Source organism: Haliaeetus albicilla, chromosome 12 (genome assembly GCF_947461875.1).
Source record: "Haliaeetus albicilla chromosome 12, bHalAlb1.1, whole genome shotgun sequence".
Taxonomy (NCBI): domain Eukaryota; kingdom Metazoa; phylum Chordata; class Aves; order Accipitriformes; family Accipitridae; genus Haliaeetus; species Haliaeetus albicilla.
This window is the reverse complement of record NC_091494.1, coordinates 14,412,365-14,428,427: the sequence shown is the minus strand read 5'-3', so window position 1 is coordinate 14,428,427 and position 16,063 is coordinate 14,412,365.

Sequence of the window (16,063 nt, the reverse complement as noted above, 5' to 3'; positions counted from 1 at the left end):
GCCCTGGTGTCTGGATTTTGAGTACCTTTTCTACCCCCTCCACACCTGAGATGGTTTGAGGCCTGCGCAACGTGCATGTCAGGCAGGCACCAGATCTACCTGCTCGGAAATTTTGTCCCCCTCAGGCAAGGCTGGGGGACGAGGCGGCCTGAGGCTGAGGGGGGGAAGGCAGGCCTGGCGTTAGTGGGCTGGGGCTGCGCGGGAGTCCCACAGGGCTGAGGTCAGGGCGTGGGGAGGCCCTGGCTGGGGCTGGCTGGTGCCACCAAGGCCTGAGAGTGCCCTGACACTGCTGCTGTACCCAAACCCCAGTCCCTAGGCATCCCACAGGGCCTTACGGCGTGTTCTGGGGTGGACGTGGGCCTTGGTTGTGTCCCCCCCAGTAAGCTGTTGTAGCAGCGTGTTTGTATCATGTACCAATGTAACACATAAGCTCTGTCTTAGGTGAAGCAGAGATTTCACCAAATTAACACAGTTCATTCACCAGGGAAATGTTTTCATATTTGTAATAGTGACAACTTATTTAGCTAACTTTAATAATTACTTAAAAAAAAAAAATTCCTTTTAAGAAATGAGTCTTTGCAAAATATTTGAAATGTTGAAGTGTGTTAAGGGGGGGCTCCAGCTGCACCTACAAGTGAGGCTGAGCAGCACTTAGCAAGTGCTGGCTGTCTTAGCAAGGCATACTTTATGCTGTACATAGCTTTCGTGATACAAAATTTTCTGTTCCACCTTCCTTGAGAGTGTGAATTTTTTTAAGGTGCCATTTGTCATCATTATAGGACAATATGAGCAACTGTTGCAAAACCATTATAAAAATTGCTGAAGATGATTGCTAATATTCTCTTTGCACATTCAGAAATAATTTCCTTTTCCATAGCTTCATGTCTCTTATTTGGAATCACTCAATAGTAAACTAAGCAAGCAGAAAAGAGCATTAAATTTGTCTGAAATTGACAAGAAACATGGAAGTTCTTGACAGAAGTAGTCTAACAGAGATGCACACATACACATACACACACACACTCCCCCATAGAAAAATGTCATCAATTCTTGACACAGGAAAGGAAATATTAATACTGTTGATTACAAATAGCTTCTCAGGCTTATTACAGACATAGAAATCACCTACTAAATTTTTTTTTCCAAGCGCAATGTTTTTTTCACTAATATCTGCTCTGGTGTTTTGGACAGGAGACGCTTGCACTGGAGGAACAGACTAGCAATGATCTCCCATGGCACTGATGTATCTGCATAAAACTTCATTTTATGGAGAAGTAGAGCACTCACATAATTCATCAAATCACAAATAGTTGACAGGTCTTAACAATGGCAATCATATAGCCAGACAGCCAGAAAGTTGACACCCCCAAGCAAGCTAACACCAACCTGTGAGTAAGATGTATTACTTACATTAGTGCTTTCTCTCAGTGTGAACCATTTTCTTTTACTACCTCTAACCATGATTTCCTGTTCTTTATATCTGTGGAATATTTTACAGAATATTAAATGATATCAGAAGCAGTGGCATTGCTGTCCCCTCCCCACGCTCAGTCTGAGAGGAGAGGGAGGTTTTGATGAGGCTGGGATGATGGGAGGAAGTTGTGACCACTCCTTCATCAGTCCACTGCAGTCCTTCCCGACTTTAAATTCTGGTCACAAGCAGCCCCTCAAGGGTGCCAGCAAGAGCTATTTTGTTTGCACTTACTGAACCTCCATTATTTTCTTGTGACCACAGTGATAAAGCCATGATCACTGTCATCATGGTGTAATTACAAATGGCATGATACATGCTATGGGATGTCTAGTATTTGCAGAGGTAAAGAAAGGGTTTTCTTGAGATGACCAGATAGGCTAAAACCAGTCAGGTATTTTTTCTTTCTTTGCAACATCAATGAAAACAGAGCTAATGGGACTCAAAAGCTAAATTCTGTAATGTGTTCCAGTTGAGTGACATGTTTTAATGAGTAAAGGTAATTTTCAGTAACCAATGCCAATGTGATTGAACGACCTATGGCCACCTGGGCAGATAAGGAGCTGTGGTCAAGGGCCATTGCCACAGTGCTAAATTTTAAGGTAAACCCTGAAGTTTGGGAAAAGGGATGGGGAGCTTCAAGGCTGCATCCGCCTAAGGTCAGAATATGCTATAAAGCTCTCAGGTGAACTAGCCTACAAAGGAGTGGTACCTGCTGAACTATGAGGAGCATTTTCTACATTTATCTGCCTTCCAGACAACGCCAAGCATCATGGCAAAGCCGCACACTATATGTTGCATTAGCACTTAACAAATTCCCAATCACTGCTTCCAAACTGTGGATTTAGTTAGAGAATACAAGAAGTCCAATGGAGGGGGCATTCTCTCTTGGGTGTTGGTAGCAGGAGAGGAGGTGACTGGGTGTATGAATGTCAGGACTCAGAAAGCAATTTTTCTTCATATGTAGTAAACCAGAGGAAAAAAAAAACAAACAGAGAACAAAGCAAGCAGCAGTGTACTCCACAGCAAGAACACATTTTATGAGCAGGAGCCCATAACACCTTGGAAAGCAAAACAGGTTTGCTACCTCCTGATCATCACTCAGTCACACAAATACAATGTGTAAGACAGGTGATAGGTTTGAGCCAAGAGGATGCTGATCACTGACAGAGAAAGGGAAAGATGAGCCTACCACAGAGAGGGCACAGCAAAGAATTTCGCAGGTTGTTTTTGAGACTGGTGTGTATATAATCACATGCAGCTTCTGTTTACCTATTAGTAAAACAGGGGTTTCCAGAGCTTAAACAGCTATTTCTCAGGAAAGGTTTTGGTATGAAGAGCTCTCCAAAGGAAGTAAGCAGAAAACAGAGGAAGATATGAAGAAAAAGGGGTTCATGCCAAGGTCCATTACAGGAGCTGAATGAAAGCTGGACAAAGCTTTGTCAACTCTAAGAATTATTCCTACTCTTGTGGCCATCATTCTTGTATTATCTAAGCATTGCAACATTGCAACTTGAAGCAGGGAAAAGTAACTCCCTGTGGTAGGTAGGTTTATTAACTCCAAGACCTCAGGAGTGAGTTGTGACAGATCCAGCATTCGCATCAAGGCTTGCTTAGCTCCCAGGCAATGGCTTTTTCTCAAGATTATGTTTCTAATGCCAGTGAAGGAAGCAAACCTGACACTTATCTTCCTGTTTCCCTCTGCTTTGCAGCCTTCTTTGGGAGTTTGCATTTCCCTTGCATATCACTTGCACAGTAGCTTGCATTTTATCCAGCAGGGAGAGATTCAAACTGTTTTTATAGTGCTGGCAGTCTGTTAGTCAAACTGCCTTTGAGTCAGAATTTTGGAAATGGTATGTCTGTTGCTGATGAGACACTCTTCTCCCAACTAGGTCAATGATGAAGGTGAGAGATCCTTCGATTGTGAAGTTAGTAATGTGAAAGAAGCCTTAGATGCAGGAGTTCATGGATTAGTTTTCATGTAGAGTTCATGCATCTGCAATACTGGGGTGTTCATTAGTAACACACGTTATCAGGTTTCTTCTGAGTAAATAACATAGGGCAGAGGTGAGGTATATCTTCCCTTCCATGAGGTATATCTTCCCCCTACACTCCATTTAACATTCTCCAAACACATTCAAATGGGCCTAGCACTCCTGTTTATACACAGTTCCCCACTTCAGTATTTGTCACTTGGCTATTCACAGTGGGGATTTAGATACAAATAGCAATGCTAAACAACACACATGTTTTAAATAGAGACATGTACTCCCAACACAGTAGCAGCTAAGAAACTGCAGAGAGCATGTTAACTGAATTTTTATAAGCACATATCTCAGCTGAACAAAAAATACAAGGTCAGTTATCTACTGTTTCTGAATGTCCTCAGTCTTCAAGTTAACCACTTACTGTTCAGATCACAAATGCAGTTTCAGCATCTGTATGCACCATAGCTATCTCTCTCTTCATGTGTATCAGACTTCAGCACACTGCTACTCAGCCAACTATATCTTTCCACATGAAAGTGGACTAAAAATTCTAATAAAAACATTCTTTCCCCCCAAAATGTGTGAAGCATTTAATGAATTATAACAATTTTAGCAAATTAATTGGAAAGAAAAAAAGTTTTTGTAAAAATGAAAATGTTAAAAAACCTGAAAGGCAAATACTTCAGTTTAGATCAAAAAAGAAATCTTCAACATGCAGAAAAGTGTCAGAAGCCTGCAAATCTACTGAATAAAAAAGTGCCTCCACATTTTCACTGGAAAAAAAAATGTCTGAACCAGTATATTTTTTTCATCCCAATACTTGTTTTGTTGTCTCCAATCTGCAATGATGTAACGCTTCAGTGTACTAGCTCAGTCCTGGGCCTCTCCTAATAGGAACTGCCAAATATGCCAAATAGTGGCAATTACATGATGGCTTTGTGATGTGGACCATTGCCCATTAGGGATTCATCTTTGACAACCAAACTGATTTAGCTTAGGACCTGAGGATGGATTATACAGAGCTTCCAAATACGAAGGCCTCTGCTGTTAACACCATTTAATTTCTACTATAAACATAAATACAGGCTTAAAATTGGTTGTATCTTCTTAGGGTTGATATACAGGACGCAAAATATCTTGAATATTATGACTACTGGCTTAAATTTGCAAAAAAACCCAACTGACTTTTAATGTTACAATTTTTGTTATATTTAGTATGCAATGGAAGATTAATAAAAAAATTATTAAATGGGAAGATACTTACTACTTGCCCTCTTTATTCAACCTGTTATTAAAACTATAGACTTATATTTCTTCTCACTTGCAAAAACCGTGAACATGCCAGAGCTCCGCCATAGACTGCTAGACCGATGTTCCTCACAGAACACACCCTGGGTTTTCTAGTTGTCGCATATGTTTAATTTAATTACAATTAATGAGTTACAATTTACCCTAAGGGAAAACTAGCTTTTGTTGACAAAGAGGTGTTTAGTGAATGGCATTCAAATTCATGACCTAGACCTCAAATTAACAGGCTGTCCATTAAGAATGCATGAGTAGCTTTAAAGACTGCATTTATCTGTCATGGTCCTTTAAGTCCTCTGTGATGTCTTAAGACAATCAAAACTGTGCAATACTATAATAAAAGATTCAAACATTACTTTTGATCATATTTTTTTCACTGCAAAATATGATTGAGTTCTACTGGATTATAGTCCATAAAGAGACCACAATGAATTAAGGTTTTACTTTTAAACCCTGTTCTGTTTCTAATGCAACACACCAAAATAGTGATGTCACTTTCCTTCATGCAAGAAATAAAATACTAGGACTCCAACGAAGTAAACTATCAGAAACACTCTTTCCTGTTACCTAAGCATTAGGAACTGCACTGATGTATTTGGAAGAGGAAGTGTGTGCTCAAGTGCAATAAAAATGCGAGTCAAATTTCACAGCTAAGTTAAGCAAACAATTAAAATAACATGTCCTTGGAGACTTTCATTCTAACTACTGTACCACAAAACTATTTTCAGATCTTTTTTTTTAGATGTTAACAGTGTATAAAAGTTAAGAATACCAATTCCAAATGAAATGGGAAAATGCTTTTTATGGTATTTCAGAAATCTATATGATCAAATAACAATGTCCAAGAGTCTTTATATGATGCAGTAAAAGATACAGTCTAGTTTTGAGAGTTCAGCTTACATTTAGCTAACCAATGCCTGTGTCATTCACATATTATTTTCTTATTTCAGGACTGGGTGAAACAACCTGTAGGATCACATTCAGCCTACAGAAAGCAAGTACTGTACTGGAGGTACCCTAAGACTGCATAGATAACTTTGCAAAATCTTTTGGATTAAACTGTTATAAACACTAGATTGAGGTTATTCAAATGTAGCTTTATATGGTTTAACAGTAACCACAAAATGAGTGCAAAATGGCCAGCCATGTGCCATTGGTGTTTTTATCGCTCTAACCTACATCTAGGGCTGGCATATAGTGTCAAGTTTCTCAGAGACATTTATGTGTTTCTGAATTATTTTTTGTAAATATTAGTTTATTAGCTTGTGCTATTCAGTGGTTTCTCAGACCCACAATTTCTAACAGATTTCTGCTTCATTCTGCATCTTATTTCTCAGTCAAATACGGTAGTAATATATAAAAATAAAAATCATCATTAACAAAACACAAACACCTATGTAGATTCAAACTGCTAATGTACTATGGCAAACCAATATGTCAAAGAGTTGCTGAATTTGTCCAAATTTGCCTGACTTTCCCTAAGAGAATATCCCAGACCCTGCTGGTGGGGTTCTCTGTTATTTGATTGTTAGAAAACTAGAAAGTTAAATATTTTCCTGAGTAAAGGCTTGCAGGGAACAGTCATGGAGCACTATTACCACATGTGGGAAGCACCCCTTCCCTATAGCAAGCTACAAACCCACCAACAGATCCTACCTGGCTGAACTGAGAATGCCTTTGCTTTTTGTTTCTACTCTTTCAAAGGAGTCAAGTTTATCTGATGCTGGGCACTTCTGTGTGCATGCTGGTTAGGACAGGTGTGAGCAGAGGGGAGGGCAGTAGGCATCGCAAGGAGGTGGCATGCTGACATCTCTCAGAGTGGTGTTCTGGATGGGCACTGCCCTTGCTACAATTTATTGTCTGGACAGAGATTATCACAGTCTTGTCATGCAAGTTATTTATTTTGTCTGGATCAGAGGTATTTCTGGAATTCAGTGACAGTAGATGTATATGTGACAAAACATGCTTGATTGTGCCAGGTATGAAGCTCCTATATTTTTGGAAAAGAAAAAAACACTTTGGGAAGCAGATGGATCTTTTCACTAGTATTGAAGTTCCTCTCAACTTGACTACTTTCAAAGGGGTTTTTACAATTTAAAAAGTTAATAATGAAACTCAGATACATTCAAGTCAAACTTTCCAAATAAGGAAATTTGAGATGCTTCTACATTAGGTGCTCAACATAAGATGTTTTTTACCTGATATTTATCCATAATTTTTCTTTAGTTTGAAATTACTGTAACTTAACAGTATTAACTGTAAGTTAGTTTTGGTGGTAAGAATCAGGCTAATGATGGATGAAAGTAAGAATCCAAACACTGAGACACTTTTGAAAAATATGGCAAAGCATAAACCCTTAACAGTAGAATGCAGATCTTCTATCAATATGTAGACCGACAAGTACTTTGTTAAGCCTGTGTGTGTGAAAGGCAAGTAATAATAATGCAGGGAAATGGAATTATAATCACCCTGGGCTAACTGGAAAGAGCCAGGCAAGAAACCAGAGCAAATTGTGACGCACAACACCCAGGAATTTATGTTCAGCAAACTCCTATACCTGAGATATGTCAAATCTTTCCCACTTTTGACTGGAAATTACCTCAGTATTTATTGGCTTGTTAAAATACATTCTCTGATTTCGATATTGCAGAGTATTTGGTAAAAGAGGTCTAGGGAACAACAATCCATCAGTTCATTCATATTTCCTACATAATCTTGCTTAGAGTACTACAAATTAAAAAGGCAGTTCAGAAATTGTTCAGTGTGAATTTAACTATCCATAAGAGTGCATTTTGTTTTAAGCTCACACATTTACAAAGCTGCTGGCTATATTGGGGAACCATTCCAAGAAAGCTTGAGTTAACTGTTCTCTCAAGATATCCACTAAGAATCTGCCAGTGTCTGAATGGGAGCCCTTTGCTATTTAGATAGTGAGAGATAAGATTTCTTCTTTAAATATTAGCTGTCAAACTGTGTTATGTCTTATTATGTTTCATCAGATTGGCATTCATCATGATGAGATTTAACAGCACATGTTGATAATGCACAAATAGTGTAACATAACTGAGGAATAAAATTAAAGGGCAGTAGACTATTTTCAGCTCAGATACCCACTTATCAATGTTTTGAGAGAGAACACAATTCAACCACAACAGGAAATGTAATTCATGTTCACAAAACTGCTAAGTTCTTCTCTTCACCAGCTAGCTAAATTAGAACAGCAGCTGTGTGGACCGCAGTTGGGTTTGTGAATCTTTTCAATCACCATAATATTTGAATAGTACTTTCAAGGTACGTATGTTTTGTAGTTCCCAGAACAAAAACCTGCCATTTGAGAAGTACTCTTTAGGTTACATGTTTTGGATGAGTATATAAGGGGCATGTATCCAGTACAAATAACATCAGATAAGAAACAGCAAAGGGCACTTTCTAAACAGTTCAACTAGCCTACAGAATCTCTCTCTTATTAAACATGCTGAGTTCATTCTATGCATCACAGATTATATACCTTTAAACCCCTTTAATCAAGAAGAAAGGTTAGCATTCCACTGAGATAACTTTTGAAAGTGAAAAAGAGACTGACTGCTGATTTTAATAGGTTAGTCAAATAGTGTGGTCAAATTCTCTCACCTCAACTAGGGTTCCAGAGTTGTAAGAGCTGAGTTGGACTCAGTTTTTAGTACACTTCTTCCATGCAAAGTTTTATTTTCTCCTGAATTTGACTGCTAATGTATTAATGTCAGATAATTTTTTATCTCCCTCCCTTTCTCCCCTAAACCTCAATTACAGGTTGCATTCCAAAAGATGAATATTTGTGCATGGTTGGGAATTAAAACGCTGACCTTCAGTAGACTTTATTTTCCTCAGTGTTTTTCTGACTATCTGCTCTGTACCTGACAAATGAGACAGTGAGGTGCCTCCATATTCTGTTTGGGGTCTATTGGCTGAGGAACTCTTGGTCATCCTACCTGCCTGACGTCTAGGATCATGATGAATTGTCTCCAACTCTAGCCTCAGATTGTTTTTTAACATTTAATTTAGTTTCTTCCTGTGCTTGGATGAACATGGCCATGTTATGGATTTCTGCTCTAATGTACACCAGCAGGTTGGAAGAACAAGCCTCAGCAAGCTGTGGAAATAAGAGAGGCTGGATCAATAGTCAAGGTCATGACCCTGGCTCTGATTTTGTACACTGTCCTGAGATTTTCTCCCCTTAAAAGCCTCCAACTGCTTCTAATGTGGATCCAAGTGCATATTGAGAGAGAAATTCTTAACTATCAACCCCCCAAAAGGGTAGGATCCTCTTACCTTTTGCATCTTACATACAGAGCTGACAAGGAATGTGCCTGTCTGCATTTGGTCTAAAAAAACCCCTGATTTTAAACATTGTCCCAGGCAAGCTTTTTGATAAAGAGATAGGACATAGTAAATTTTGTCATCTGGTGCTGTAAAAACATTCATTCATTCTTTCAGAGAGTAATTCAGACACTACTAGAAACAATTTCAGGTAGATATTACCTGCAATATCCCATTTTAATGAAGATGTGTAATTGTTATATAAGCTAAAGAGCAAAACATATTCATTTCACAAGTATACCTTGATTATAACAAGTAGAAAATGCTGCCATAAAATGTTTTGATAAAGGAACAAAGATGCCAAGTCATTTGTTGAGCCTGCCTTTGTGCTGCAGATAGAGCTTTGAGTCTTCAAATATATGACTGTAATGCAACCAGGCACATTTCTGAATGGGTAGTAATTTTCCACTGCAGGATACAGTCATGCTGAGATTCAGTGCTTAAAAAAGAAAGAAAGAAAAAGAAAGAAAGAAAGAAAGAAAAGAAGGAAGCAAAATTATTGCAAAGGTATTTAATGCAGCAAAACAGCCCCCCCCCGATCCTTGATACAGATAAATTGTCATATCTGTTAAAACCCAGCCCACAATGATGTGCAGTCAATACAATAAACAATTCAGTCTCCAGTAGAGATCAACAAAAGAATTTCTCACATAAAGAAGCAACCTTTTTGTTGTTTCTGCAAAAGAGTGAAAAAAATCATTTTTCACTTGGCGCCTGTTTCTGACTTTCACTTAGCAGAACAGAAAGCTGTATATTGCAATGGAGGGAGCTAGCTGAAGGTCAGTCAAGAAATTCAGCTTGTTGCATCACACTGTCTTGATCTGAATCTGATCCGCATGCTCAGCAGCGGGATGGCTGCAGAAAACTGCAACAAATATTAAAAGAAAAAGAAAGCATTGCTTACAAAGGTTTCCCATAATAGCTGAAAATTGTTTACATGTAAAATTGGCCTCCTAATCAAGGGAACAGGAATTTGTAGTGTTTCACATGGTAAAAATCAGGAGTTTGCACAATGTGAGAAAGAGGAAGATAAGTGAGCTTTATGAATTGACACAGTAAGGTTGTCCAGAGGTATTTAGGTGTCTCATGGGATCTTCAGTCAATGGAAATTAGATGTGTAGTGGTTTTGAAAAATCTCACTCTATGCCTATTGCATGTTGAGGTGCCAAATCACTTCCAATAATAGTCACTAAGCCCGGTTACCCATTAAAAAGGAAAGGTAGAGGACTTTGCTTTAGCTTTGGAATTGTCCTCAAAACTTCCAGCTTTGAATTTAGGTATTTCTTTTCTATAGGGTGAGGACTAAGCAATCAGACTCCCTCTTGTATAAAAATTTGTACCTACATACCTGATGGTAGGACCACCACTCTAAGCTCCTTAAGCAATAATTTGACATTTTACTTGCCCCAAATACACCATCTCTATCTCCAATCTGTAGGAAAAATATGCAGTAATATTTCACCAAATCTGAGGCTACAGAATTATGAGATATGGCTGGATGAGATGACTGAGGAGAAACAGAGAGGAATCTGTTAAAAATCATGAAAGAAATAAAGCCTTATTCTTATAAAAGGTACCAAATTCTGCACTGTTTAAAATAGAGAAACAAGAAACAGTATACAGTCTGTAGGTATAACATTATTACTGCTATGGGGTTAAATTTTTTCGTCCATTATGTCCCATTTACACCGCTCCATCAGCAGAAGGGACTTAGTAACCTAATAGATATGATTAGCTGAGATGATACAAAGAAAAATAATTTACATGGATGTGCAATGCAGCCTACTGCATTGGTCCACACTTACTTTATAGCCCCATGACGTCCCATAACTTCCAACAGAAGGATGAGAGGGAGAGGACCTGTGTCACAGGTAGAGTTCTCTACTGCAGTACAGTACACCCCCCGCAAGAGATCTGGAAAAAGCTTTGCCCCAGTCTTGTTTCCTTGATTCTTACCTTGGCTGTACCAACCACTTCCCCACTGTTGTTCAGGGTAGCTGTTGTGTTGCCTGATGGTTTGTTTCTCATTTGCCAATGTATTTTGTTTCAGTGATTCACTTGGCTACTAAGATAAATAATATTTTCTGGTAATGTTACCCTGTGCTGGCAAACTGCCCATAACGAAATATATCTGGAAGAACTAAGCATAAAACAGGAAATGGGGAAATTCTGTTCCTTGGTTCTGGCTTGGATGATCTGTTTTAGTCAGATCCAAACTTTCAGAGGCAACCCTGTTGGGTAGGGCTTATTTTTGCATATGCTATGTTTGATTTCCAGGACTTAACTTCCAAAAGGAGAAAGTGCCTTGGCAACAGCCACAGTTACATATCTGGAAATTATATACTGCTCTCCTTTTCTAAATATATTATTTCTCATTATATAAGTTTCATTCAGGGAAGTGAGCCTTGCAAATAAAGACTTTGGGAAAAAAAAATCTATCATACCAGCTGAAATTTTTATTGTAAATATGTCCCTGAAAATCTATGCTATTTGCAAAACAATGATCTAATACACAAAATTTTCATGTTATCAAATTTATATCATAAAAGGGTGGGTTTCACTAATTTCTTTGTTATGATTAACCCTCACTTTCTGGGCAAAATCCACCTCTGTGTGGAGAACTGCAAGGGCCCAAGAATTACTTGCATCCCAAATAAAATTGTTTCTATTTGGGTTACTGTCTAGCTAGGTTTTTAGTGAAAAGCAGTTAAGATCTGCCATTTTTGCCATTCTTGAAAACTTGAATCTCTGCAGAGATTACTAGACTACTGTTAGTAAGGCAGTATCAGCTGTGTCTGCTCATGGGATTCTCAAACTATTGCCATATAGGTGTGAATTTGATCCTTAATAAACAGCATTTTTTATTTTATTGATGATGGAAAAACATCTGAGAGAGAAAGCAGGATATACCAAATTCTAAATCTGTAGAGATCCAGGGAAATATACAGGAAAGGAAAAGAAAAGGAAGGACAAATAATCTTAGTCTACTAGAAACGATCCAGTGTTTAAGAATGCAAGTTCTCTGAGGAAAGTAACAGGCAGATGTTAAGGATGACAATGGCAAATATTTTTATTTTCCATCATGGAGGTAGCATAGGATGTGAACCGAAGCATTGGAAAGCAGCACTTTCACAAATATTTTTTTGCATGACTATGTAGCAAAATGTTTTTTTTTTTACTTTTTCAGAACATCAGTTTCTTACCCTTTCAATTCAGACTTTTTTTCAATGCATTTGTCCTATTTTGACTATGAATACCAGCTATTTATATCACAGTTATATTCAAAGAAACGATGCCTTTTGTAAAAAATTTGCTAGTTGAAATTTTGCTCCTGTAAGGGCTGTTGGAATTTGGCCAGACAAATCTGGGATCTAGGTGACCTAAGGTGGTAAAGTTGAGCTGAATTAGGAATAACCAATAACCTTATCATTATTTAATAAGGTACATATAAATCAGCTTTTTTTTTTTTTTTTTTTTTAAAAAAAAAGCTGCCTGCTGGGTGAAACTGGGTAGTTTCCAGTGCTCCAAGGAACCCTGAAGAGTTGCACTTTGACAATCATGTTCCCTGTCTTTTGGAAAAATCCCTAGGAAATTGTTTCATATAGAAATGATCTCTCTGTGGAAAAGTCTCAGTCCAAATGGATCACAAACATGTTTATCAATTTCCATACACAAGATGGTCCAGGTTTCTTTCTCAGTTACATGTGTGTGAGCTTGCTGAAGTGAACAGAATTGCCCAGATGCAACTGATGGTAGAATCTGGCCTATTCAGGACTGAAAACCATTTCACAATGCTATACACTATCCCAAAACGGTTTTGCATTTACACAACAAGAAAAGATGCTGCAGGAGTTTCCCTTAAAAAGTTTGGGAAATAGGAGGATACATGTAACCATGTAACCCTAAGATTTCCAAGCATCCCTGGCTCCTGTGTAGTCTTTTTCTGGCTGATTTCAGCATCCCAGCAGACACTGTCTGCTCCCTTTTGCCATCTCATTTCCCATCATCCACTCTCAGCTGTAATGGGTGATCACTCCCAGTGTACCATAAACTCCAATTCACATTTCCAAGCAGTTAACAAAGAGTGGCAAAACACAGTCCACGTAAAACACGTTTGTCAGTCTCAAGATCAAATTAGGCTGCTATTGGTTATCCAGAAACATTTCAGTGTGTTTTGAGTTCTTCCCTTCTCCGAGGGAGGACAGCAAAGTCACCAATATTGTCACTGCTCATGTCAATGTCACCTCAGAGCCAAACTTTTTCTTTCTTGTACTATTTTCTGAAGTATATAGTTAAGAGGAGAGCTCAAGGTTGTGTTTATTCTAGGAATTAAAGGAAAAGCCTCATTCTAGCATCTGTTTCTGCCTCTCAAGTGCCTTCTTTTTATGCTGCAGAGCTTGCTTTATCTGATGAGACATAATGTCATATTAAACCCGTCTACATCTCTTTTGCTCACTCCACCTGCAAGTGGTTCTTGCTTTTGATTGCAAATGCTCTTTCCATTTTTATTGGTGACTCTTTCCCAACACTTCTAAACACAGTGCAGAATTCCTTTTGTCTTTAAGATGTACTTCCCTTGATTTTGTATATTCTCCACTAGCTCAGCATGTGAAAATCATGCACACGGGAACCTGTGTGCTGTACCTCAATAAAAAAGCAAAAATCAGCAGCAACCCAGACAACTGGTCCCATCTATTCTCTCATGTACCATGCAGAGAACACAAAATGCAAAAGTCCTTTTATAACTAAGCCCTTCCAACACTAGCTATGTAAAAGATATGGCCTTTTTTCTTTTTCAGTGCTTGATGCAATCTAATCCAGTGATGTTTAAGAAAATTATGAGAACTACGATTTTATTAATATGATATTAATCAAAAAGTACCTTCCAAGTAAAAAAGAACGAAGAATTACTTTTCTTGACTGTGAAAATTACTGTCTCAAAAAAAGCTCTTGTGAATCTTTTTTTCAACATTACTCTTGTTTCATGACTCACTGCCTCCTGTTTATGTCCCTGGTGAAATGGTCACAACCTACCCATCTGAACTGACTTCCATCTCTCTTCCCTCTGAGTACAGATGAAATAAGCAAAGAGATCACAAGATTAACTCTTCTGTCAAATACACATCTTCTGGATGTTGTGAACAATACACACATAACATGCAAGGACAAGCCAGACTTTCAAACCGCTGTTCTCTTTAGATGTTAGCAGCACCTCAGCATCTTAATTAATCTTTGCACTCCTCTGTTCCTTATATGCTGGATTCTTGCGTACAATGTCCCTATCTATAAGCAGAGGAAAGTCTGAAAAAAAAATCTGATTTAAAGGATATCAACCACTTCAGTTTCCACCAGCTTTTGAAAACGTGGAGTATTGTAAATACATGAAGAAATGCAGCCAAGTAAAAACCATCAAGCCATTGAACTGAGTAAACTCTGCCTCACATATATGAAAGCAAGAGAAAACTTCATATTTAGCTGATACTGTGTGTCAGTCAAAGTAATGGCTATTCTTTATATCTGGCTCTAGGTACTAGACTTAGATCAGACTCATAGGGAAAGGATTGTTCATGCTTCGTCTCTTGTTTAAACACTCCTTCACTGTAAATTCTGGAAACACGACTTTGATTGGGCACAATTCCCTTGCCACTCCACAAACCAAACTGAGATGAGGCCAATTATGGCAATCTTTCATCTTGTAGAAGTAAGGTATCAAAGAGTGTAGTTTTACAGAGGCAAAAACTTCTAGTGAGACATTATCACATGCACTACATTCACACATGGGACTATGGACACAAAAGATCAATGCAGAAGAGTACCAAAAGGTCAGTTTTCAGGATTTCCTGAATATTCAAGGATTCAGCATATATTTTGTTCAGACTGTTGAACAAATCCAATTTAAATGAAAAAAAACCCTGCTTTCTGACTGCCTGGTCAACTTCCCACACCTTCTCTACTTGCTAATGTAGAGAGTCAAAGAAGAAATAAACATTTAAAAAAATGTTTATTATATATTTAAAGAACTTTTTAACAGAAGAATCAGCTTTAAGTAGCTTTTAGTCTCATCAGCCAGTAGCTCCTGTATTTTCCCAGAAATGGTAATTTAATAAATATAGCTACAGGATTGTTTAAGGATAGAAGAGATTCTCCTTCAGAAAAAAAAATAATTTTTTTTTTTAATTTTCTTTTTTGTTGGTGTACTGTGATTACAGCCACTTAAGAAATTTTTTTTTTTTACAATTTTATTTATATAAAAAATTTCCAAAAGTATTGTTTAACATCATACCAGAAAGTTAGGCAATCATATCTAAAAACAGGTGATTGAGAAGTATGGCTTTAACTAGAGTAGTTTTTGAAAAGGAGAAGCTTGACTGAAAGCTGCCAATAGTCCTAAATTTTCCCAGAGAAAACAAATAGTTGTGTCCAGGAAGAATTTGTAGATTTGCAGAACTTCTTAAAGCACCTTTAGTCTTTCTAAAAGCTAGGTTTTGCCTCCTTTTTCTCTCCTTCTCTCACCCCCACGTACTCCCCAGAAACACACATACGCAGAGAACAGACAGGAGAGATGTTTGTGAAAACTGCGGTTTCCGCAACCAAAAGTACAACATTTACTATGGCTTTTATCAAAGATTTCAATTCCCTCATCTTAAGGAAAATGACCCTTTTATTTTGTTGTGGACATAAAATTATGGCCCAGGGAAAATTGGAAGCATTTCTGTTGAGGGAAATCAATTTTCTCACTGCCATATATGATCAACATGTCACAGCCATCACCTAGATAATAATAGTAAAGTACAAGTAAAATGGCTGGTAATACTGGCTTCAGGAAAAAAAAAAAAAAGAGCAAGATACTACCTTTTTTTTTCCCCCAAAACATGTTTGCAATAAAAAAAAAACACGTTTGCAATAAAAAAGAAGAAAGAATGCAAAGGAGGTTTCTCCTGTG